Below are 23,695 nucleotides of genomic sequence, written 5' to 3'. Positions count from 1 at the left end.
TCTTGATCCAGTTTTGGAAGGTTCTATGATTCTAGGAATTTATCCATTTCTTCCAGATTGTCGAATTTGTTGGCATATAGCTTTTCACAGTATTCTCTGATAATCTTTTGTATTTCTGAGGTGTCTGTTGTAATTTCTCCTCTTTCATTTCTGATTTTACTTATTTTTGCCTTCTCTCTTTTTTTCTTGGTGAGTCTAGCTAAAGGTTTGTCAATTTTGTTGATCTTTTCAAAGAACCAGCTCTTGGTTTTATTAATTTTTTCTATTGTTATTTTAGTCTCTATTTCATTTATTTCTGCTCTGCTTTTTATTATTTCCCTTCTTCTACTGATTTTGGGCTTTGTTTGTTCTTCTTTTTCCAGTTCCTTTAGGTGCGTGGTTAGATTGTTTATTTGAGGTTTTTCTTGATTGTTGAGATAAGCCTGTATTGCCATAAACTTCCCTCTTAGAACCGCTTTTGCTGTATCCCATAAATTCTGGCATGTTGTATTTTTATTTTCATTTGTCTCCAGTTATTTTTTGATTTCTCCTTTGATTTCTTCGTTGACCCAATCGTTGTTCAGTAGCATTTTGTTTAATCTCCATGTATCTGTGGCTTTTCTGATTTTCTTCCTATAATTGATTTCTAGTTTCATACTGTTGTGGTCAGAAAAGATGCTTGGTATTATTTCAATCTTCTTAAATTTATGTAGACTTGTTTTGTGGCCTAATATGTGATCAATCCTGGAGAATGTTCCATGTGCACTCGAAAAGAATGCATATTCTTTGGTTTTTGGATGGAATGCTCTGTATATATCTACTAGCTCCCTCTGTTCTAGTGTGTCATTTAAGGCCAATGTTTCCTTATTGATCTTCTGTTTGGATGATCTATCTGTTGGTGTAAGTGGAGTGTTAAAGTCCCCTACTATTATTGTGTTACTGTCTATTTCTCTTTTTATGTCTGTTCATAATTGCTTTCTATATTTAGGTGCTCCTACATTGGGTGTGTAGATATTTACAAGTGTTATATCCTCTTGTTGGATTGTTCCCTTGATCATTATGTAGTGTCCTTCTTTGTCTCTTTTTACAGTTTTTGTTTTAAAGTCAATTTTGTCTGATATGAGTTTTGCTACCCCAACTTTCTTTTCATTGCCATTTGCATGGAGTATCTTTTTCCATCCCTTCACTTTCAGTTTGTGAGTGTCTTTAAGTCTGAAGTGTGTCTCTTGTATGCAGCATATATATGGGTCTTGTTGTTTTATCCAATCAGCCACCCTATGCCTTTTAATTGGAGCATTTAGTCCATTGACATTTAAAGTAGCTATTGATAAGTATGTACTTACTGCCATTTTTTAACTTTTTTTTTTTCTCAGTGTTTTAGTAGTCCTTCTCTTCTCTTTCTCCTTCTATACAGAATTGATGGTCTCTTTAGTTTGACCTCTGTCTGAAAGCTCTACTCTTTAACTCCCCTCCTCTCTCATTTTATGTTTTTGATATCATATCTAACCTCTTTTTTGTGCATTTGTATCCATTACCCTCTTCTCATGGAAATAGATAATGTTTCCTATTTGTGGTCTTCTCTTTTCCCCTTAAACCAGTCTCTTTAACATTTCTTGTAGCACTGGTTTCTTGGTGACAAACTCCTTTAATTTTTGCTTGTCTGAGAAACTTTTGATCTCTCCTTCCATTTTGAATGTTAACCTTGCCGGGTAGAGCATTCTTGGCTGTAAGATTTTTCCTTTTAGCACTTTAAATATATCATGCCACTCTCTTCTAGCCTGTAAGGTTTGTGCTGAGAAGTCAGCTGATAGCCTTATGGGGTTTCCTTTGTATGTAACTTGACATTCTCTTGCGGCTTTTAGGATTCTCTCTTTATCTTTAATTCTGGACATTTTGATTATGATGTGTCTTGGTGTGGGCCTCTTTGTGGTTATCTTGTTTGGGGCTCTCTGTGATTCCTGTACCTGGATGTCTGTTTCCTTCCTTAGGTTAGGGAAGTTTTCATCTATTATTTCTTGAAATAGATTCTCTGCCCCTTTGTCTCGCTCTTCTCCTTCCAGGACACCTATAACACGGATGTTAGCTCACTTGATGTTGTCCCAGAGGTTCCTTAGACTGTCCTCACTCTTTTTAATTCTTCTCTCTTTTACCTGTTCAGCTTCGGTAATTTCTTCTAGTCTTTCATCCAGCTCGCAGATCCATTCTTCTGTATCCTCTACTCTGTTTTTGAGTCCCTCTAGTGAATTTTTCATTTCCAGTATTCTTCATCTCTGATTGGTTCTTTTTTATATCTTCCATTTCTTTGTTGTCCTTCTCACTGAGTTCATCCATTCTTCTCCCCAGATCAGTGAGCATCCTTAACACTCTTTGTTTGAACTCTCTGTTAGGTAGGTTGCTCATTTCTGTTTCACTTAGTTCCTTTTCTGGGGTTTTGTCCTGTTCCCTTACTTGGAATGTATTCCTTTGCCTCCTCATTTTGCCTCTTTCCCTGTGCTTGTGTCTATGTATTAGGTAGGTCAGCTAAGTCTCCTGCTCTTGGGTAGGTGACCTTATATAAGTGATGCCTTAGGAGGCCTGCAGTGTGCTTCCCTCAGTTCTCAATGTTCCAGGGGTGACCCCTACGTGTGCTACATGTGTCCTTCTGTTGTGGCATGTTTGCTCTCCCTGTAGGCGCCCAGGGAGGCTGATTTATGCTCCTGGCCAGCTGTTGTAATGCTCAGCTGCTTGTAGTTGTTGTGGGCCCTTCAGTCTCTTTATGAGGTGTGGGGAGCCCCAGCACAGTTGGCTGCAAGTTCTAATACCACATTTGTGTTTCAGTATTTCTTTTAAGTGAGTAGGCCCCCAGCGTGGCAGATTGTTAGGCTCAGGGGCTTACAAATGCTATAAGCCTCCAGCCTTTAGGTCTCTTGTCAGCTCTCTGAGGATTGCAGCTGGGTGGGGCTGGCCTCAGGCACGGGAGCACTGAATTGTTTCAGGCTTTGGAAGGTGGGGCAAACCCCCTATATGGGTCTTTGAGAAGCACAAGTCTTCTGCAGCTGACGAGCCCTGCCACCCACAGGTCCACACACACAGTCAACACAGTCCAGCCCTGTGTGCATGCCCCATCCCCCTGAGGTAGGCCTAGTCTGTCCATGGCGGGAGCCCCACACACCCCACCACTGCCTCACACTCTCCACCTGCTCCTTGTGCACACCCTGCCCCACTGAAGTGGGCTCAGCTGCCAGGCTGCAGAGAATCCAGTCACCAACCTATGCAGGCCCACAAGTTGCCTGAGGGCTTGTTGTTGGGTGGGGCCATTCTCTAGGGTGGGCTGCCTGCCCTGGCTGAGCTGGATTAAATCGGTGCTCTAGTGGGTGGGGCAGACTCTGGGCTAGCAGGCCCCAGGGAGAACTCCAAAGGCGTCTGTGTCAGCACGCCCACATCAGTCCCCAACGATGGCCGCCGCCAATGTCCCAGTCCCTGGAGAGGTCTCACCTCTCACTGCAATGCACTCAGAGCCTATCAGTTGAGTCTTTTTTCACCAAAGCACTGTGCACCTTTCTTTCTGGTGATTTTAGTTTGCTTTCTGAAACGGGTGAGTTTGCGTGTGGGCTCTTTAAGAGCTGGTTTTAATTTCTTTGTGAACCGGGTTTTCTGGGGGTACTCCCCAATGTTTTAGTAGCAGGCAAAGTCAGATATTATGGCACTCATCTCGATTGTGCTGGGTCCACAAAATGCCCACAGCGGGTGCGCTCCCCGGCTCAGGGCCCCGCTCCTCCAGGGAGGGCTACAGACCTGTGGGCTGCCCCTGGGCGGCCGTGACACTGGCAGCTTGTGGAGGCGGCATTTCTTCTTTCCAGAAGGGAGTGTCTGCCTCTTCCACCTCAGTTGGGACTGTCCTTTGTTGCAGGAGTTCCTCTTATCCAGTTTTCACTTCTCTCTCCTGGGTTATTTTTCCACAAGTAGTTCTAAATTGGCTGTGTCTGCGGTAGGAGGTGAGTTCATAGTCTGCTTATGCTACCATCTTGACTTCTCTCCGCGTGTTACACTCTTGACCTTGCACTTTTTTCGCAACAAGCACGAATGTAACTTACACATATTTTTTTGAAAACAAATTTTTGGAAGCATGAGATGTCCAGTGAAATGCCCTACATTAGCAGGCTGCATGGCAGAGGAAAACCTCCACTTCAGCCAAACAATTCTGTATATACAAGGCACTCTTAGGTCACCTGTGATTGTTTTGAGATTCAAAATAAGATTAGACCTATTCAGCACTTAGGTGTGTCAGGCGGTGTACAAGTTGCTTTATGTATTCTGTCTTGCTAAATCCTCTCAATGACACTGTGAGGTATGTATTATTATCCCCACTTTGGAGATGAGGAAAAAGAGGCTTGGGAAAGTCAAATAACTTGCCCATCATCACACAGCTGACAAATGGTGGAGCTAGTCCCTTTAGCTCCAAAGCTGATGGTTCCCCAAGGTCAAAGGATTGGTTAAGTTAGGCCATGTGGTGCATGCCCATCAAATTGTTGTCCACCATCCCTTTTCTACTAGTTTCTTCTTCCGCCATCCACCCACACAGTTGTGGGAGGAGTTGCCATGTTTCTACCTGATCCTGACCCCCTGCCTCATTTGTTTGTTCCAGGGCATTTTATCCAAGCTGGCCAATCAGTCCTTTCCTTGAGATTTTGGTTTTGGGGGTAAGAACTAGAGATGGGCTTCTTGTTGGGCCCATGAGCTGGAACGTATAAATCTGGGGAGCAGGGTGGCCACATCTTACCATGTGGATAGTGGAGCAGAGGAGGCTGGTCTGCAGTAACAGGGAAGAGTAGAGCAGATGCTTAGGGGAAACAGAGGGAGTGATGCAGAGAGGAACCTCCAGGCTCACTACAGGGCTCCAGGCTGTGGTTCTCAGTTCCATTTTGGGGTTGCATCTCTATCTTTGATGTTTGTGAGGCACCCCAGATCTTTCTGATGAGTTCCTCTCTTCACTTAAGCTGGTTCAAATTGAGATCCTTTCATTGCAGCCAAGACCCCTAACTGTTAATAACACAGGATTTATGAAAAGATGCTGGGGCAGTTCACAAAAGGGAAAGAAAGTGGCACAGCAGGTGTGGGAAAGGCAGGGGCAGCTGGCCCCACGGCCTTGGCCACAGGAGCTTCTGGCCCTTGCGCCATGACTGGCTCTGGCCCCTTCCACTTCCGTGTGTCAGTGCTGGGGCTTCATGAGCCCAAGGAAGAGACTCTATTGGCCCCTGTTGGGTCACAGTCCATCCCTGTTCCAGAAGAAAGGGGGGAAAAGTGCTGGCTGACAAAAGCACAAGCCACTTTCCATCTGGACCTGATTCGTTCCCTGAGAGCAGTCCTCACTTTAGTGTATTGGGTGCTTGGCTGCCTAGGGAAGGAGAGGAGTTTCTGTTTCTGACGTTTTCGTTATTCTCTTAGCAAGAAATGTAAAGGCCCAGAGCAGAGGAACCTGGAAAACCCATTCTCCCCTTCTTGATATCATTCTGTCCCTCCATCCTGGACAGATCCACTTTAGCATCCTGACTTTGCCATTCCTTGCAGCATGACCTTGTGTAAGATACGCCATTATTCTGTGAAATGGAGATAATAACAGCACCTACATTATAAAGTTGTAAGATTAAATGACGTCGTTTTTGTAAAATGCTTTGTCTAGAGCCTGGCACCTAGAAGATGCTTCACAGACGGTAGTGGTTATCATTATTCCCTTGCAGATGTTTCAGCTGTAGCCTCTGAATTCTGAGCTATCTTGAGTGCTGAGCACTGAGGCCTGAGGGCTCCGACCTGGCACCTCTGATTGAAATCTCCCTTATTCCTCACCATCTTAAGACTGAAGTCCTGAGTCTCAGAAGCCTCTGCCTTAAAATTTTTTTATAACATAATATACATACAGAAATACACAAATCATTTGAATTTTTACCTACTTATATACCCATGCAATCACTATTAGGACAAATATCTAGGACTTTTACAGCATTCCAGAAGGTCCCTTTATGTTCCCTCCCAGTCAATATCCACCCTCTCCCCAGAGGTAACCCCTATTCTGACCTCTTTCACCACTGACTTGTGTTTCCTGTTCTTGAACTTCATATAAATGGACTCATACAGTATGCACTTTTGGTGTCTGGCCACTTTTCACTCAATAATATATCTCTCCATATTGTTGAATATAAAAGTGGTTTCTTCTCTTTATTGCTGTGTAATAATATATGAATAGGCTGTAGTTTATCCATGGTACTGTTGACGGACATTTTGATTGTGTCCAGTTTTTGCCCATTTTAAGCACACGTCTTCTGGAGATGTGCACACATTTTCTGGGGTGTATACTTTGCAGTAAAATTGCTAGGGCACGAGGTAAGCCTATGTTTAGCTTTAATAGATTCGATCAAACAGTTTCCCTGAGCCTCATTTAAGCCTTGAACTCTAAGCCTTTCCCTCGGTGAACCTCAGAACTCTCAGGTTCCTCATGATGCTTCTGAGCCCAGATGTTGGGGAGACGATAGGAAGGGAAATAACGAGGAGCTAAGTGGTGGCTTAGCTGGAAGGTCTGTGGGAATGTGCAGGGATTTCAGGAGCGACCCCAGCCTCCACTGACAGCCATCAAAGGTCAGACACGGTAAAGCAGGTGGCCCCCACACTTTGTGAGAAAGCCAAGGCCCAGACAAGTGGCGTATCGCATCCAGGACAGGCCAGAAAGAGCTCTGATGGCTTAATGACAATGTCAGTGTGGGAGATGATGAATCAGCAGAACTTGACATGATTCTGGATGAACATCCAGGGAAGCACCTAGGTTCAGCAGTAAATCCTGAGAGGATTCTACCTGAGATTGGGAAGGCAGGGTCCCGCTGACCCCGCTGATCCTCGCTTTAGAAGCTCCAACAGAAAATTTGTTACTGTCACACACTCCATGGGCTTCTTCTCAACGTTTTTTCAAGAATGATGCTCTGATTCTGATGGTTACATCTCTGGCAAACTTGAGAATGGACATTTGTTCTTATACTTTGGTTTTCACAGTTCTCATAATTTCTTTTTTGAACAAGGTATTTTAGCTCTTTTCACCACACATATTTATTTCCCCAACTGTTCTCCTTTGCCAAACAGAAGCTTTACAAAGTTTCTCAGAATTTGTAATGGCTAACGCTTTTTAAAATGAATTTGGTTTTATAAGTCAAGCTAACACAGCACAGTTTCTCAGATAAATTAATTCCCCAGGTTTGTTGTTGCCTGAATAATTTGTGCCCTAAATTATTCAGCTATTTACATCAATTTCCTTTGGGTGATTACCAGAAAAGCAGAGGGTTCCTAGTTCATTTTTCTTCCTTCAGGAAAAGGCACATGCAAATTTTCCAGACAAATGGATATCAAGGGAAACTTAAAATATTGTTTTGTAACTTGCTCAGAATCAGAACCTTTGAGCTTTTTCCTTACTAGTATCATTTTAAAAATTTCTTCTCAGTATTGTTCCAGAGAGCTGCGTTCACATATCTTATAGTCAGAATGCCTGGGTTTGAATCCCGTATTTGCCATCTGCTAGCTTCACTCCTTGGTAAGTCTCCAAACATGGGTTTCCCGTCTGTGAGAGTCCAGGGGGCCGACAGCAGGGCACTGTTGTGTCGAGGTAACAAGTAAGGAGCTTGGCCAGGGTATATAGTCCACGCTCATTAAATGTCAATAATTGTTATTTTGATATTCACAAAATATATGCGTATTAAATGGAATCGTTTTAGAAGTTGTGTGATTTATATAATACTGCTTATGTTGGTTCAGGGTTTATTCAACGCTGAAAAGTACTAGAGACCTACTGTGTGTCAGAAACTGTTTTAGGCAAGCGACAGAAACCTATCCTGGCTAACTGAAGTGGAGAGGAATTTATGAGAAAGTATTGGGGGACTTAGGACTCTCCAGAAGGGCCAGGCTCAGGGGATCCCCCAAAGTCAAGCTGCAGAGCTTGTCCCGTGGAGACACTGTTGCTCTTGGTGTCAGGCCCAGACCTGCTGCTGGTGCTGCAATTTCCAGCTGGATGCTGCTGCTGCAGCTTCTGTTGTAACTACTGGCTCTCATGGCCACCGTGAGCCGTCCGACTGGATTTGTGCAGTCCCTGCCTCTCTGCGTCGCTAGCTATGCAGTGTGTCTCATCAGCATGACCCAGGTCATATGTCCTCGCCTCAACCCCAGGCAGTGGCGGGAAAGTGAGGAGCTGACATGCTCAGCTTTGTAGTGGGGAGTGGATTTTCTCCTCTATTAGTTTGCTAGAGGTGCCCTAACAAAGTACCACAAACTATGTGGCTTAAACAGCAGATGTTTATTGTCTCACAGTTCTAGAGGCCAGAAGTCTGAGATCAAGGTGTCAGCAGGACCATGGTCCCTCTGAAGGTGCGAGGGAAGGATGTGTTCCAGGCCCCTCTCCCAGATCCTGGTAGCTCCTTGGCTTATGGCAGTGTCACTCCAATCCTTACATGGCGTTCTCCCTCTGTGTGTGTGTGTGTGTGTGTGTGTGTCTGTCCCTTTTTATAAGGGTCCTATTGGATCAGGGGCCTGATCTACTTCAGTATGACCTTATCTTAACTAATTACATCTGCAGCAACCCTATTTCCAAATAAGGTCACGTTCCGAGGTTCTAGGGGTTAGAACTTCACCATATGAATTTTAGGGGAACACAGTTCAACCCATAACACCTCCTACGGTGGGAGGCTCCTCCACACAGGGCGGGCAGCCAAAAAAGAATGAGAAATATCCACTATAAATTCAGAAAAAAGTATTTCCAATCTGTGACACTTTTGTTGATGAGAGTCACAATCTTATGCAGGCTAAAGATTGTTTTCTACAAATATTAACCTGGATGAATTGAACGAACTGAAGCTTGAACACTTTTAGAGCTGGAAAAAAACTTACAGATTGATCTGATACTTGCTTCCTTCTAGTGAAAAAAACGGGGGTCTAAACAAATTAGGTGACTTGTCCAAGGACACAGAGCAAAGATGGAGCTAGACCCCCGAGATGCCTAGTCCAGTGCTCTTCCCTCCGGAGCACAAGTTCTCTGTTATATGTTCCTTTAACAATCGGCTTTCCTTCAGGCCCCAACACCAGCTTCACATTTACATAAACCCCAGACCTTGTAGCTGATTCTCTGAGAGGATTATCCACAGAGCAACGCCCACTTGCTGCTGCCTAGCCCAGTTTCAGGCGTGAAGATTTCCTGCCTTGGGCTACAGGCCCTTGGTGATTGGCAGCCATGGTTTGGCCTGGGTTGCCGAGTGCTTGGAGGATTTGGCCCAAGGTCCTGGCCTGGACCATGGGATAAGGGTGGATTCTGGGAAGTGCAGAGCCAGGTCCTGGAAGCAACTGCCAGCTTCTCTTGAGACAGGAGAGAGGACCCCGGAAGGATAGCAGCTGGCTTTCTCTGCTGGGGAAGGATATAAATAAAGAGAATTTCAAAAGGAACATTTAGAAAAAAAAATTTTTATACTACACTCTCCTGCTAGGACCGGGCTCCTAGAATTGAGCTTAGATCTTTGTCAACTTGAAAAGCAACGGTTCTGCGCTCTACCGATGAAAGGTCCCCTTCCCGAGGTCCTGGCAGAGCTCAGCTTCCCAGGGCTGGAAGCCTTTCAGGGGGATGCGTGGGACTTCGACTTTTAAGATGTTCAGATAGAATATTTAGCCTCTGTGTTTTCATTTTAATATTGTTGATGGCTTAAAGATTTGTGATAATAGAATGGCTTCTAAAGATGTTCATCTCTGATGGGACATTAATTATAAAAATAAAACAAATCCCGGATCTTTCTTTCCTTTTTCCCATTTTCCAGTCCTCTTTGTCCCCATTACATCATATTTTTATCCAAAGAAAGAGCTCTGATGTGAGATTTCTTTCTTCTCCACACTTTTCTGGGAATATCCAAGAAAATCATTAAATGTTTTCCAACCTGTTCTTCCCCACTCAGCAGATTCCTGCCTTAGTGAAGGAAGCTGCTCTGATGGCCAACACTGGGGAGTTGTCATAGGTCTTTTCCCTTCCTGATTTGTCTTCTCCCTTCAAGATGGGGAGCGATCCCAGCTTCTCCTCTGCAGGGATGGCTAATCCAAGTTTGTGGACTTCTATACTTTACTTTTCCTTCTCATGCTTAATTGTAGCATATTAGCCCCTCTAGGAGAGTCAGGGCTAGTCCTGGGAGAGGAGAACTCATCAGTTGCTTGACACTCAGGTCACAGATGAAGGAGGGAGAGATTTTGGTTTTCGGCAAGTGTTAGATTTTTGATTGACTTGTCCTTTCTCCCTCCCCTCTCAGTCCTCATGATCTTGGAGAATTAGATGTGTACTGCCAATGCCTGTCATGGTGACTGGCATTCAGTCAATGTTTGTTACATTGAATTACATCTTATTAGTCATGGCACAGAGCCCCAGATGAACTGGTTGAATATCAAAAGAACCAGAGGCTGTTTTGGTTGAGGAAGTCCTCTTCCTGGATGATTTAAGCTTTTAACAATCGGTCTGTTACCATATGTATTAGTTTGCTAGGGCTGCCATAGCAAACATCACGGACTGGTGGCATAAGCCACAGAAATTTATTTGTTCACAGTTCCAGAGACTGGAAGTCCAAGATCAAGGTGTTGTCAGGTTTGGTTTCTCCGGAGCCTCTCTCTTTGGCTTGCACATGGCTGTCTTCTCACTGTGTCCTCACATGGTCTTTTCTCTGTGTGTGCACGTACTCCTGCTGTCTCCCTGTGTCCAAATTTCATCTGCTTGTAAAGATACCTATCAGACTGGATTAGGACCCACCCATATGACTCATTTAACCTTAATCACCTCTTTAAAGGCCCTATCTTCAAATATAGTTGCATTATGAGGTAGTGGTAGTTAGGGCTTCAACATATGAATTTTGGGGGGGACATAATTCAGCCCATAGCACCGTATATCTCTATACCTGGAGTGGATCTTAAACCAAAGGTCAGAGACTATTAGGACTGGAATGGACTTCAGACACCTGGTCCTCCCACTCACTTTACAGATGAGGAACCTGGATTTAAGAAGGGGAACTGGAAAAATCTGGATTAAAAAAAATCAAAGATCCCACCCTCCTTCCCCCAGAACCCTAACTTCTTTTGGCTCCAGTCCAGGCTGAAGTTACAGGCCCTATCTGCCACTGTGGGGATGGGGAACAGTCAGTCAGAAACCTCCTCCGAGTCACGTCATGTCCCAAAGGCAGGGGGGCAATGGTGTCCAACTCCTTTCTTCGTGCAGAATGCTCCTCTCTGCTCCAGCTGAGGCCTCCCGCAATCCTTAGCCTTCTCTCGCTGCCGATGTGCCGCCCTCGAACAACAAGCCAACCACCCCAGCCTCCTTTGGAGTTCGCTCAGGGAAAACAAAGGAGGCAAGTTAAATTTGTCTTTAGCTACCCATCCCCCACCTTGACATTTATTTTTTTCGTTCTCCAGCACTCCCAGCTCTCCTCCTGGCTCCTTCCTATCCAGCCCTCTTTCCTGTGATGTCCCCTCCAGGCCTGCTCTGGGGGCCTTTCCTGAGCATCTCTCCTCCCGCTGTTCCTCACTCCACCACAGGCTGGCCCACCCTGCTTGAAATACCAGAATCTTCAGCGGTGCCCGCATGTGTTGCTCCCTCAGCTGTGCTCCCACTGCCCTCCGCTCACACCCCCTCTCTGGCACTTCTCATCCTGCACTGTAATTGTCAGCCGACATGTTGGTCTCCCCTTCTAGACTGTAAGCAGCCAAAGCAGCCAAAGTGCAGGGACAGCGTCCCCTTCTCTATACCCTCAGAGTTTAGTACAGTGTCTGGAACAGGTAGCCATTCAGTAAGCGCTTGTAGAGTGAGTGAAATCCCTAATGTCCCGGCCACTGCTCACACAGTCACAGCTTGACTTGGGCTGATGACCCACCAGCTGTCAGTCTGAGTCATGAAGGCAGGGCCGTCGATTATTGCCACGCAGACTTCCAAGGCAAGTGCATAGGATCTTCACTACATTTCTTCAGTCATTCATCACTTCAAACATCTTTTAAGCACCTACTCTGTGTCAGGCATCAGCCAATGACCAAAACATACTTCCTGTTCTCAAGGAGTTCAACCTGGGACCTTGCAGAGCTGGAAAATTTCCCTTTTCCATTTGACGTCATAGATGCGGTAGAATAAAGACTTGAAGTTACAGTGCTGGGCACGCGCCAGCCTCCTAAAGCTTTGTTGATAAGTTATTTTGACTTGTGTATTTCTAATATCTTAGATGAATACTGTGGTATCATGGTGCAAAGTGTCAGCCAAGAAATAGAGTCTGACAAATCTGTTCTTTTGTGGTTCATCTTAATGCTACTGGAAACCCATTTCGGTTGTCTGCACTCTCCAGGACAGTCACAGCTTCAATATCCTCCATTGTTCTCTATTTTAGGGGAAAAAAAGACTAAACATCTTTTTGTGACAGTCCTGCAATTATGGCTCACATTCTCAAATTAATACACCAGGCATTAAAAATATAATGTTCTTTATGATTTGGGGGAGTGATAAATCTTGTGCCAAGAACCTTTTTTGGATGACAGATTACTAGAATCATGAAACTCTCAGTGTGTATGACTGGAAGCTGGGGTTGGGCTATGAGAAGAGGGGAGGAAGGGAGAGAGTCTATTCTCTGCTCCTGTGGGGAACAACAGCAATGGATGATTTTACTTACATTGATGAATATTTTTACACACAGATGCAGTTTTTGGCTTTTGTGTTTTTTTTCCTCAATAATTTGCCATTTCTAAGATATAGCAGAACCACTTTTACGTGGTTGAAAGCACATCCTGTAACTGTATAAATTTAATCCCTTGCTTTAAAAAATCTGCTTTAAATAGGTAATACATGCCCATGATATAAATGTACAGAAGAGCAGACAGTGGAAAGTGGGTGTTGTGGGTCTTTGCAACTCTCTTTTATTATTGTAGTAAAAAATAACATGATATTGATCATTTTAACCATTCATAAATGTACAGTTCAATGGCATTAAGTACATTCACAAGGTTGTGTAATCATCACCACTATCTATACCCAAAACTTTTTCATAGTCCCCAACAAAAACTCTGTACCCATTAAACAATTATTTCCCCTTCCTCCCTCCAGCTCTTGGTAACCACCATTCTACTTTCTGTCTCTAGGAATCTGACTAGTCATAAAAGAAGATCATACAGTATTTGTCCTCTTGTAACTGACTTATTTCACTTAGTATGTCTTTAAGGTTCATCCTTGTTCTAGCATGTATTAGAATTTCTCTTTTTTTTTTATGGCTGAATGATATTCCATTGTATGTATACATCACATTTTGTTTATCCGTTCTTCCATGGAGGGACATTTGGGTTGTTTCCACCCACTTCAATTCTTTTGAATATATACCTACAAGTGTAATTACTGGCTTGTAATTATTTTTGGCTATTTAGGTTCTGAGGCCCTGTGCTGTGTTGAAGGATTGTTCCTGCCTTCTGAGGCAAAGCCTGCTTCTCACTGCAGAAGGTAGAATTGATTTGGGGCATCGTCCCTGATTTTTTAGGCCCCCAAGCCTGATTTGGGCGGTATCTAAGCCATCCAACATCCTTCTAACAATCTCTTTTCCTACATAAATCAGCCAGAGTTGTTTTATCGCTCGCAATGGAAATGCTGACTGACAGTTTTCCACACATTCCTGTTGCCCAGCCCAGCAATTCCACTCCTTGAGGTGGCCATTGTCATTTGTTTCCTGTGCATCCCTCCAGATAATCCTTTTGTATTTGAAAATGTAAAAGAGAGTGTACATTGCCTCATTCACTAGCCCTCACCTAAGACTGAGGCCTTGAGAATATAAACTCTGGGCTGTAAGTGTTAATTCAATAACATTCCAGTATCAGTGCTTGGGGCTGGGCAGAGGACAGGTGTTGCTACATGCTGTGGGCTTTGTCAACTCTCTGATGAATTAAAAGGTGATGGCAAAGTTGTCTGCAAAGAGCCCAGGAGGAAGGGCAAGAAGTGAAAAATAAGATGGGGTGTTATGGACAACATCAGAGCCATGAGGCTGAGAAAACCAGTGTCTGGAGAGACTTTGCTTTGTTGCTGGGTTCTGCAGTCTCTTCTCCACTCAGAAGCTTGTCCACAGGTTTCCATTACTGCTGAAATCCTTGATTTTTAATCTCCAGTCCTAGTGGGCTAGAGATCAGAGTGGAGTTGGTTTGGGTCCTATGTACGTTTGTTATTGTGTGTTGCATCCGGGAGGTCTCTTTTTAGGCAACTTCTTAGATCTCAGGCTGGGATGTCTGCCTTGATTTGTCCCACCTAGTGGCTTTGGGCCTGAACAGTTCGGGAAGGAAAGGAAAAGAAAGAGGAAGAGGAAGAGAATGAAGCCATTTGTCTTTTGAAAGGCCATCTCACTACAGCGTGGAAGGCAGATTGAAGGGAGCCCAGAATCAATGTGGGGACCCAGTTAGGAGGTGGATGCAGTCATCAGGTGAGAGATGCTGGAAGTTTGGACAAGGGTAGAGGTGGTGGATGGACTCAGGAGAAATTTAAGAGGTGAAGCCATCAGGACTTGGTGAAGGATTCTCAAGGCGGGTGTCTGAGAGGGAGATGTTAAGGAAACTCCTAGGTTTCTGGATTGTGCCAGTGAAGCACGGTGGGCCACTCACAGAGACAGGGAACCCAGAAGAGGACTAGGCTCGGTGAGGGAATGATGACCTGTCAAGAGAGCCCCTGGAGAAAGAACATAAGAACAATATAACAGCAGAGTAAATGCATTAGAATTCTTCATTCGTTCATTCATTCATCAGTTATTTATTGACAACCTAGTGACTGAACCTTTCTGAAGATGGGCCTAACTCCATTGTCTCCTCCATGTGGCTGTGGTGAGGAGTAAATGAGTACTTGATATAAAGCGATGGAGCCTCATTACTCTCATTAACTATTTTGGGATGGTTTTAGCTTCCTTATCTTTAAAAATGAGGCCATTCAAATTGATACTCCTCATTAAGGACATAAGGACATTATTCCTTCTAGTTATGGATTTATGAGAAATGAAAGCCGTTTCTTCTCTCTGCCTCTGTCCTAATAGCCCCTGGACTGTAAGCTAGAGGAGGTCAGGGCATTGTCTATTTTTGTTAACCAAGGTCTCCTATATAGTAACTCCTCCTGGGGAGACTAGAGAGTTTATCCTGTCTCCTTTACCCACCTACCCCGGCGGGGAACAGACATAATTCAGCTGAACATTCATTACATAAAAACCAACATCCTTCATGTTTTGCTTTTTGACATTAAATAGGGGAATCTTTTCTGTGGGCTATTCCAGGTCCCAGTCACTTGAATATATTTTTATCTGCATCCATTTCTGGCACTAAACTTGTTTCAGATTCAAGAGAGCAAAAAATAAAAAGCAAGCTTCTATTATCCTCTCTATCACTTAATAATCAAGAGAACTAGATCCAATTTAACTATTCTGAGCTCCTTCTGAAACATCCCGTGGGGAAATCATCTTGGGATCCAGTCAAAACAACTCAGGGTAATGAGAAAGACACTCAGGTGCAGAACCCACTTCATGGAACAAACAAACAGAAAAACCCAAAACCAAAAAATCTGCCCCAAACAACCAACCTCCAAGCAAACATAAGTGCTATCCTCCCCTCGCCCTGCACCTGCCCAGTTCCGTTGAGCGGGGGAATACTTTCCACATCAAGTTCTCTTTTACTTGTCAGAACCTTCTCCTCTCCACTCTGCTTTCAGTGACTTCTGAGGATGGTCTAGTGGTGGACAGAATAGTAAGCAGTTTAGATGCTTTTATTGCCCTCCTCCAACCTTCTACATGTCATCTCTTACCACCATTGGCTCTGAGATCACCACCACCATCACCTTTGTGACAGCAATGTCTTAGTCTTTGTTCAAAAGTCTCTGGAGCCAAGACTTCTTTCTCTACAACAATTGGACTTTTTCTTTATGTTTCTGAACTGGAGGATGGAGAAGGGAGGAGAGGAACTTAGGGGACCTTGTTGAGGTGAAGCTGCCGGGTAGCTGGTCATATTTCTCAGGGGCCCCTCAGCCGTTAAGGGAAGTCTTGGCCAGTTCCCTGTTTGAGGTTCTTAGTGCATCTTTAAAAGTGGAAAAATGCAAAGATAGGATATTGAAACTTGTGGTATAGTTCACGTTTCAATTTAATAAGGAAATATTTTAACACATGAAATATAGTTGTTTTAGTCCTAAAATAATTATAAAATTAATAAAACATTAATTATTATTTTTTATAATATAAAAAGGTGGGTGTTTCTAATCAGTGGAGGAAAGATGGATGATTGAACAAATAGTGTTGGGACATATCATTACACCAAAAATACGTTTGCAATGGAGCAAATATTTAAATTTGATCAATGAAATCATAAAAGTATTCAAAAAAAACCTCCCAAACCCCGAATAGCTAAAGGAATCCTGAGAAAAAAGAACAAAGCTGGAGGTATCACACTCCCTGATTTCAAAATATACTACAAAGCTATAGTAACCAAAACAGCATGGTACTGGCACAAAAACAGACACACAGATCAATGGAATAGAATCGAAAGCCCAGAAATAAACCCCCACATCTATGGACAGCTAATCTTTGACAAAGGAGCCAAGAACATACAATGGGGAAAAGAAAGTCTCTTCAACAAATGGTGTTGGGAAAACTGGACAGCCATATGCAAAAAAATGAAAGTAGATCCTTACCTTACACCATACACAAAAATTAACTCCAAATGGATTAAAGACTTGAATGTAAGACCTGAAACTGTGAAAGTTCTAGAAAAAAACATAGGCAGTACGCTCTTCGACATCGGTCTTAGCAACATCTTTTCAAACACCACATCTGACCGGGCAAGAGAAACAATAGAAAAAAATAAACAAATGGGAGTACATCAAACTAAAAAGCTTCTGCACAGCAAAGGAAACCATCAACAAAATGAAAAGACAACCTAACAATTGGGAGAAGATATTTGCAAACCATACATCTGATAAGGGCTTAATCTCCAAAATATATAAAGAACTCATGCATCTCAACAACAAAAAAACTACCAACCCAATTAAAAAATGGGCAAAAGACCTGAACAGACATTTCTCCAAAGAAGATATACAGATGGCCAACAGACACATGAAAAGATGTTCAAAATCACTAACTATCAGGGAAATGCAAATCAAAACTACAATGAGATATCACCTCACGCCCATCAGAATGGCTATAATTAACAAGACAGGAAACAACATGTGTTGGAGAGGATGTGGAGAGAAGGGAACTCTCATACACTGCTGGTGGGAGTGCAAACTGGTGCAGCCACTATGGAAAACAGTATGGAGATTCCTCAAAAAATCAACGATAGAACTACCATATGATCCAGCTATTCCACAGTTGGGTATTTATCCAAAGAACTTGAAAACACCAATTTGCAAAGGTACATGCACCCCTGTGTTCATTGCAGCCTTATTCACAATAGCCAAGACTTGGAAGCAACCTAAGTGCCCATCAAGGGACGAATGGATAAAGAAGCTGTGGTATATATACACAATGGAATACTACTCAGCCATAAGAAATGACGAAATCCAGGCATTTGTGACAACATGGATGGACATTGAGGGTATAATGCAAAGTGAAATAAGTCAGAGGGAGAAGGCCAAATACCCTATGATTTCCTTCATTAAGTAGTAGATAATAACAACAATAAACAAACACATAGGGACAGAGATTGGATTGGTGGTTACCAGAGGGGAAGGGGGGAGGGAGGAGGGTGAAAGGGATAATTCAGTACATGTGTGTGGTGATGGGTTGTAATTAGTATTTTGGTGGTGAACATGATGTAATCTATGCAGAAATAGAAGTACAATGATGTACACCTGAAATTTTTGCAATGTTATAAACCAATGTTATTGCAATAAACAAAACAAAAAAAACAAAACAAACAAACAAAACAAAACAAAACAAAACCTCCCAAGCTCATAGATACAGAGAACAGATTGATGGTTGCCAGAGGTGAGGGGTGGGAGGTGGGTAAAATGGGTGATGGAGGTCAAAAAAGTAGAAACTTCCAGTTATAAAACAAATAAGTCTTGGGAATGTAATGTACAGCATGGTGACTATAGTTAATAATACTGTATTGTATATTTGAAAGTTGCTAAGAGAATATATCTTAAAAGTCCTCATCACAAGAAAAAAAATTCTGTAACTATGTATGGTAATTGATATTAAATAGACTTCTTGCGGTGATCATTTTGCAATATATACAAATATTGAATCATTATGTTGTACACCTGAAACTAATATAATGTTGTATGTCAATTATACCTCAATTAAAAAAAAAGAAAAGTACTTGAGCCAGCCCCAATGGCCTAGTGGTTAAAGTTTGGCATGCTCAGCTTCGGTGGCCCAGGTTCGGTTCCTGGGCATGGAACCACACCACTTGTCTGTTGGTGGCCATGCTGTGGTGGCAGCTCACGTAGAAGAACTAGAAGGACTTGCAACTAGAATATACAACTATGTACTGGGGCTTTGGGGAGGGAAAAAAAAAGAGAGAGAGGAAGATTGGCAATAGATGTTAGCTCAGAGTGAATCTTTCCCAGCAAAATAAATAAATAAATAAATAAATAAATAAATAGATAAAGTACTTGAAAAAGCTATGTAAGAATTTTTAAAAAATCATCTTGGTGGGAAAGACTTTCTTATTTATTTATTTATTGAGAGGAAGATTAGCCCTGAGCTAACATCTGATGCCAATCCTCCTCTTTTTGCTGAAGAAGAGTGGCCCTGGGCTAACATCTGTGCCCATCTTCCTCTACTTTATATGGGACGCCACCACAGCATGGCTTGACAAGCGGTGCACAGGTCCACACCCAGGATCCCAACATGCGAACCCCCAGCCACGGAAGTGGCGCGTGCAGACTTAACCGCTATGCCTCCTGGCCGGCGCCGGAAAAGACTTTTTTTTTTTTTTTTCCCTTTATTGATGTTTTAATGGTTTCTAACATTGTGAAATTTTGGGTTGTACATTTTTGTTTGTCCATCACCACATATATGACTCCCTTCACCCCTTGTGCCCACCCCCCACCCCCACTGCCCTGGTAACCACAGTCCAGTTTTCTCTGTCCATGTGTTGGTTTATATTCCACATATGAGTGAGATCATACAGTGTTTGTCTTTCTCTTTCTGGCTTATTTCACTTAACATAATACGCTCCAGGCCCATCCATGTTGTTGCAAATGGGACGATTTTGTCTTTTTTATGGCTGAGTAGTATTCCATTGTATATATATACCACATTTTCTTAATCCAATCGTCAGTCGAGGGACACTTAGGTTGCTTCCACTTCTTGGCTATGGTGAATAATGCTGCAATGAACATAGGGGTGCATAAGTCTCTTTGGATTGTTGATTTCAGGTGCGTTGGATAGATTCCCAGTAGTGGGATGGCTGGATCATAGGGCATCTCTATTTTTAATTCTTTGAGGAATCTCCATACCGTTTTCCATAGAGGCTGCACCAATTTGCATTCCCACCAGCTGTGTATGAGGGTTCCTGTTTCTCCACATCCTCTCCAACATTTGTTGTTTTTTGTCTTGGTGATTATAGCCATTCTAACAGGCATGAGGTGGTATCTTAGTGTTGTTTTGATTTACATTTCCCTGATGATTAGTGATGTTGAGCATCTTTTCATGTGCCTATTGGCCATCTGTATATCCTCCTTGGAGAAGTGTCTCTTCATTTCCTCTGCCCATTTTTTGATCGGGTTGTTTGTTTTTTTGTTGTTCAGTTGTGTGAGTTCTTTATATATTATGGAGATCAACCCCTTGTCAGATGTATGTTTTGCAAATATTCTCTCCCAGCTGGTTGGTTGTTTGTGCATCTTGATTCTGGTTTCATTTGTCTTATAAAAGCTCTTTAATCTGATAAAGTCCCACTTGTTTATTTTTTCTTTAGTTTCCCTAGTCTGGGTAGGCATGTCATCCAAAAAGATTCCTTTAAAACCAATGTCAAATAGTGTGTTGCCTATATTTTCTTCTATGAGTTTTATAGTTTCAGGTCTCACCTTCAGGTCTTTGATCCATTTTGAGTTAATTTTTGTGAATGGCGATAGCACATGGTCCACTTTCATTCTTTTGCATGTGGCTGTCCAGTTTTCCCAACACCATTTATTGAAGAGACTTTCCTTTCTCCATTGCATGTTCTTAGCACCTTTGTCGAAAATTAGCTGTCCGTATATGTGTGGTTTTATTTCTGGGCTTTCAAATCTGTTCCATTGATCTGTGTGTCTGTTTTTGTACCAGTACCATGTTGTTTTGATTACTATTGCTTTGTAGTATGTTTTGAAGTCAGGAATTGTGATGCCTCCTGCTTTGTTCTTTTTCTTTAGGATTTCTTTAGCTATTCGGGGTCTTTTCTTGCCCCATATAAATTTTAGTATTCTTTTTTCTATTTCTGTGAAGAATGTCATTGGGATTCTGATTGGGATTGCATTGAATCTGTAGATTGCTTTAGGTAATATAGACATTTTAACTATGTTTATTCTTCCAATCCACGTGCATGGGATATCTTTCCATTTCTTTATGTCATCATGGATTTCCCTCAATAATGTCTTGTAGTTCTCATTGTATAGGTCCTTCACCTCCTTGGTAAGATTTATTCCTAGGTATTTTATTCTTTTTGATGCAATTGTAAATGGTATTATCTCTTTGAGCTCTCTTTCTGTTAGTTCATTATTAGCATATAGAAATGCAACTGATTTTTGTAGATTGATTTTATACCCTGCAACTTTGCTGTAGTTGTTGATTGTTTCTAATAGTTTTCCAACAGATTCTTTAGGGTTTTCTATATATACAATCATGTCATCTGCAAATAATGAGAGTTTCACTTCTTCGTTACCTATTTGGATTCCTTTTATTCCTTTTTCTTGCCTAATGGCTCTGGCCAAAACCTCCAGTACTATGTTGAACAGGAGTGGTGAGAGTGGGCAGCCCTGCCTCGTTCCTGTTCTCAGAGGAATGGCTTTCAGTCTTTCCCCGTTGAGTATGATGTTAGCTGTGGGTTTGTCATATATGGCCTTTATTATGTTGAGGTACTTTCCTTCTATTCCCATTTTATTGAGAGTTTTTATCATAAATGGATGTTGTATCTTGTCAAATGCCTTCTCTGCGTCTATTGAGATGATCATGTGGTTTTTATTCTTTGTTTTGTTGATGTGATGTATCACGTTGATTGATTTGCGGATGTTGAACCATCCCTGCGTCTCTGGTATAAATCCCACTTGATCATGGTGTATGATCTTTTAATGTATTGTTGTATTCGGTTTGCCAATATTTTGTTGAGGATTTTTGCATCAATGTTCATCAGCGATATTGGCCTGTAATTTTGTTTCTTTGTATTGTCTTTGTCTGGTTTTGGTATCAGGGTGATGTTGGCCTCATAGAATGATTTAGGAAGGGTTCCATCTTCCTCTATTTTTGGAATCGGTTGAGGAGGATGGGTATTAAATCTTCTTTGAATGTTTGGTAAAATTCACTGGAGAAGCCATCTGGTCCTGGACTTTTATTTTTTGGGAGGTTTTTGATTACTATTTCAATCTCTTTACTTGTTATTGGTCTATTCAGATTCTCCATTTCTTCTTGGTTCAATTTTGGGAGGTTGTATAAGTCTAAGAATTTATCCATTTCTTCTAGATTGTCCAATTTGTTGGCATATAATTTCTCATAGTATTCTCTTATAATCCTCTGTATTTCCATGGTATCCATTGTAATTTCTCCTCTTTCATTTCTAATTTTATTTATTTGAGCCTTTTCTCTTTTTTTCTTAGTAAGCCTGGCTAAGTGTTTGTCAATTTTGTTTATCTTCTCGAAGAACCAACTCTTTGTTTCATTAATCCTTTCTACTGTTTTTTTGGTCTCAATATCATTTATTTCTGCTCTGATTTTTATTATTTCTCTCCTTCTGCTGGCTTTGGGCTTTGTTTGTTCTTCTTTTTCTAGTTCTGTTAGGTGTAATTTAAGGTTGCCTATTAGGGCTTTTTCTTCTTTGTTAAGGTGGGCTTGTATCGCTATGAGTTTCCCTCTCAGGACCGCTTTTGCTGCATCCCATATGGTTTGATATGGCATGTTATCATTTTCGTTTGTTTCCAGATAGTTTTTGATTTCTCCTTTAATTTCATCAACGATCCATTGGTTGTTTGGTAGCATGTTGTTTAATCTCCACATTTTTGTCACTTTCCCAGTTTTTTTTCCTGGTTCATTTCCAGTTTCATAGCCTTATGGTCTGAAAAGATGCTTGTTATGATTTCAATCTTCTTAAATTTATTGAGGCTTGCTTTGTTTCCCAACATATGGTCTATCCTAGAGAATGTTCCATGCGCGCTTGAGAAGAATGTGTAGTCAGCTGTTTTGGGATGGAGTGCTCTGTATATGTCTACTAGGTCCATCGCGTCCAGTTTTTCATTTAAGTCTAATATTTCTTTATTAACTTTTTGTCTGGATGATCTGTCCATTGCTGTAAGTGGGGTGTTAAGATCCCCTACTATTTTTGTGTTGTTGTTGATTTCTCCTTTTAGGTTTGTTAATAGTTGCTTTATGTACATTGGTGCTCCTATGTTGGGTGCATATATATTTATAAGTGATATGTCTTCTTGATGGAGTGTCCCTTTTATCATTATATATTTCCCTTCTTTGTCTTTCTTAACCTGTTTTATCTTGAAGTCTACTTTGTCTGATATGAGTATGGCAACACCTGCTTTCTTTTGTTTGCCATTAGCTTGGAGTATTGTCTTCCATCCTTTCACTCTGAGCCTGTGCTTGTCTTTAGTGCTAAGATGTGTTTCCTGAAGGCAGCATATTGTTGGGTCGTGCTTTTTAATCCATCCTGCCACTCTGTATCTTTTGATTGGAGAGTTCAATCCATTTACATTTAGGGTAATTATTGATATATGAGGGCTTAATGTTGCTGTTTTGTCACTTATTTTCTGGTTCTTTTGCATTTCCTTTGTTTCTTGTCCCATTTGTTTTGGACTGCCAATTCAGTTTGGTTGTTCTGTCTTATGATTCTTCTAGTTTTCTCTTTGTTTATCATATGTGGTTTTGCTTTGATTATTTGTTTAGTGGTTACCATGAGGTTTGGGCAAAAAATCTTGTGTATGAGATAGTCCATTATCTGATAGCCTCCTATTTCCTTATACTAAGTCAATTCAGTCACTTTCCTCTTCCCCTTCTAAGTTTTTCTTGTTATACCTTATTCTATCTTGTGTTGTGGCTGTGTGTTTACAGTGATGAGGTTAAATTTATTTTTGGTGAATTTCTTCCTTTGATCTTTGAGTTTAGTATTTAAGTGGTTGCTAACCTACTCCGGTAAAGATCTACTATTTCTCTGATTTTGTCTACCTACTTTTCTCCTTCCTCCAAGCTTTGTGTTCCCTTTCTCTTCTTTTTTTCAGGCCTGAGGGCCTTCTTGAGTATTTCTTGTAGTGGGGGCCTCGTGGCCATGAACTCCCTTAGCTTTTGTTTATCTGGGAGACTTACTATTTCTCCATCATATTTGAAGGATATTTTTGCTGGATAAAGTATTCTTGGCTGAAAGTTTTTGTCTTTCAGTATTTTGAATATATCATTCCAGTCTCTTCTAGCCTGAAAAGTTTCTGTTGAGAAATCCGCTGAGAGCCTGATGGGAGTTCCTTTGTACGTTATTTTTTGTTTTTGTCTAGCTGCCCTTAATATTGTTTCTTTGTCGTTGA

Source organism: Ceratotherium simum, chromosome 10, assembly GCF_057802395.1.
Source record: "Ceratotherium simum simum isolate JZ-2026a chromosome 10, ASM5780239v1, whole genome shotgun sequence".
NCBI classification, from domain to species: Eukaryota; Metazoa; Chordata; class Mammalia; order Perissodactyla; family Rhinocerotidae; genus Ceratotherium; species Ceratotherium simum.
Note: the sequence above shows the minus strand (reverse complement) of the source record.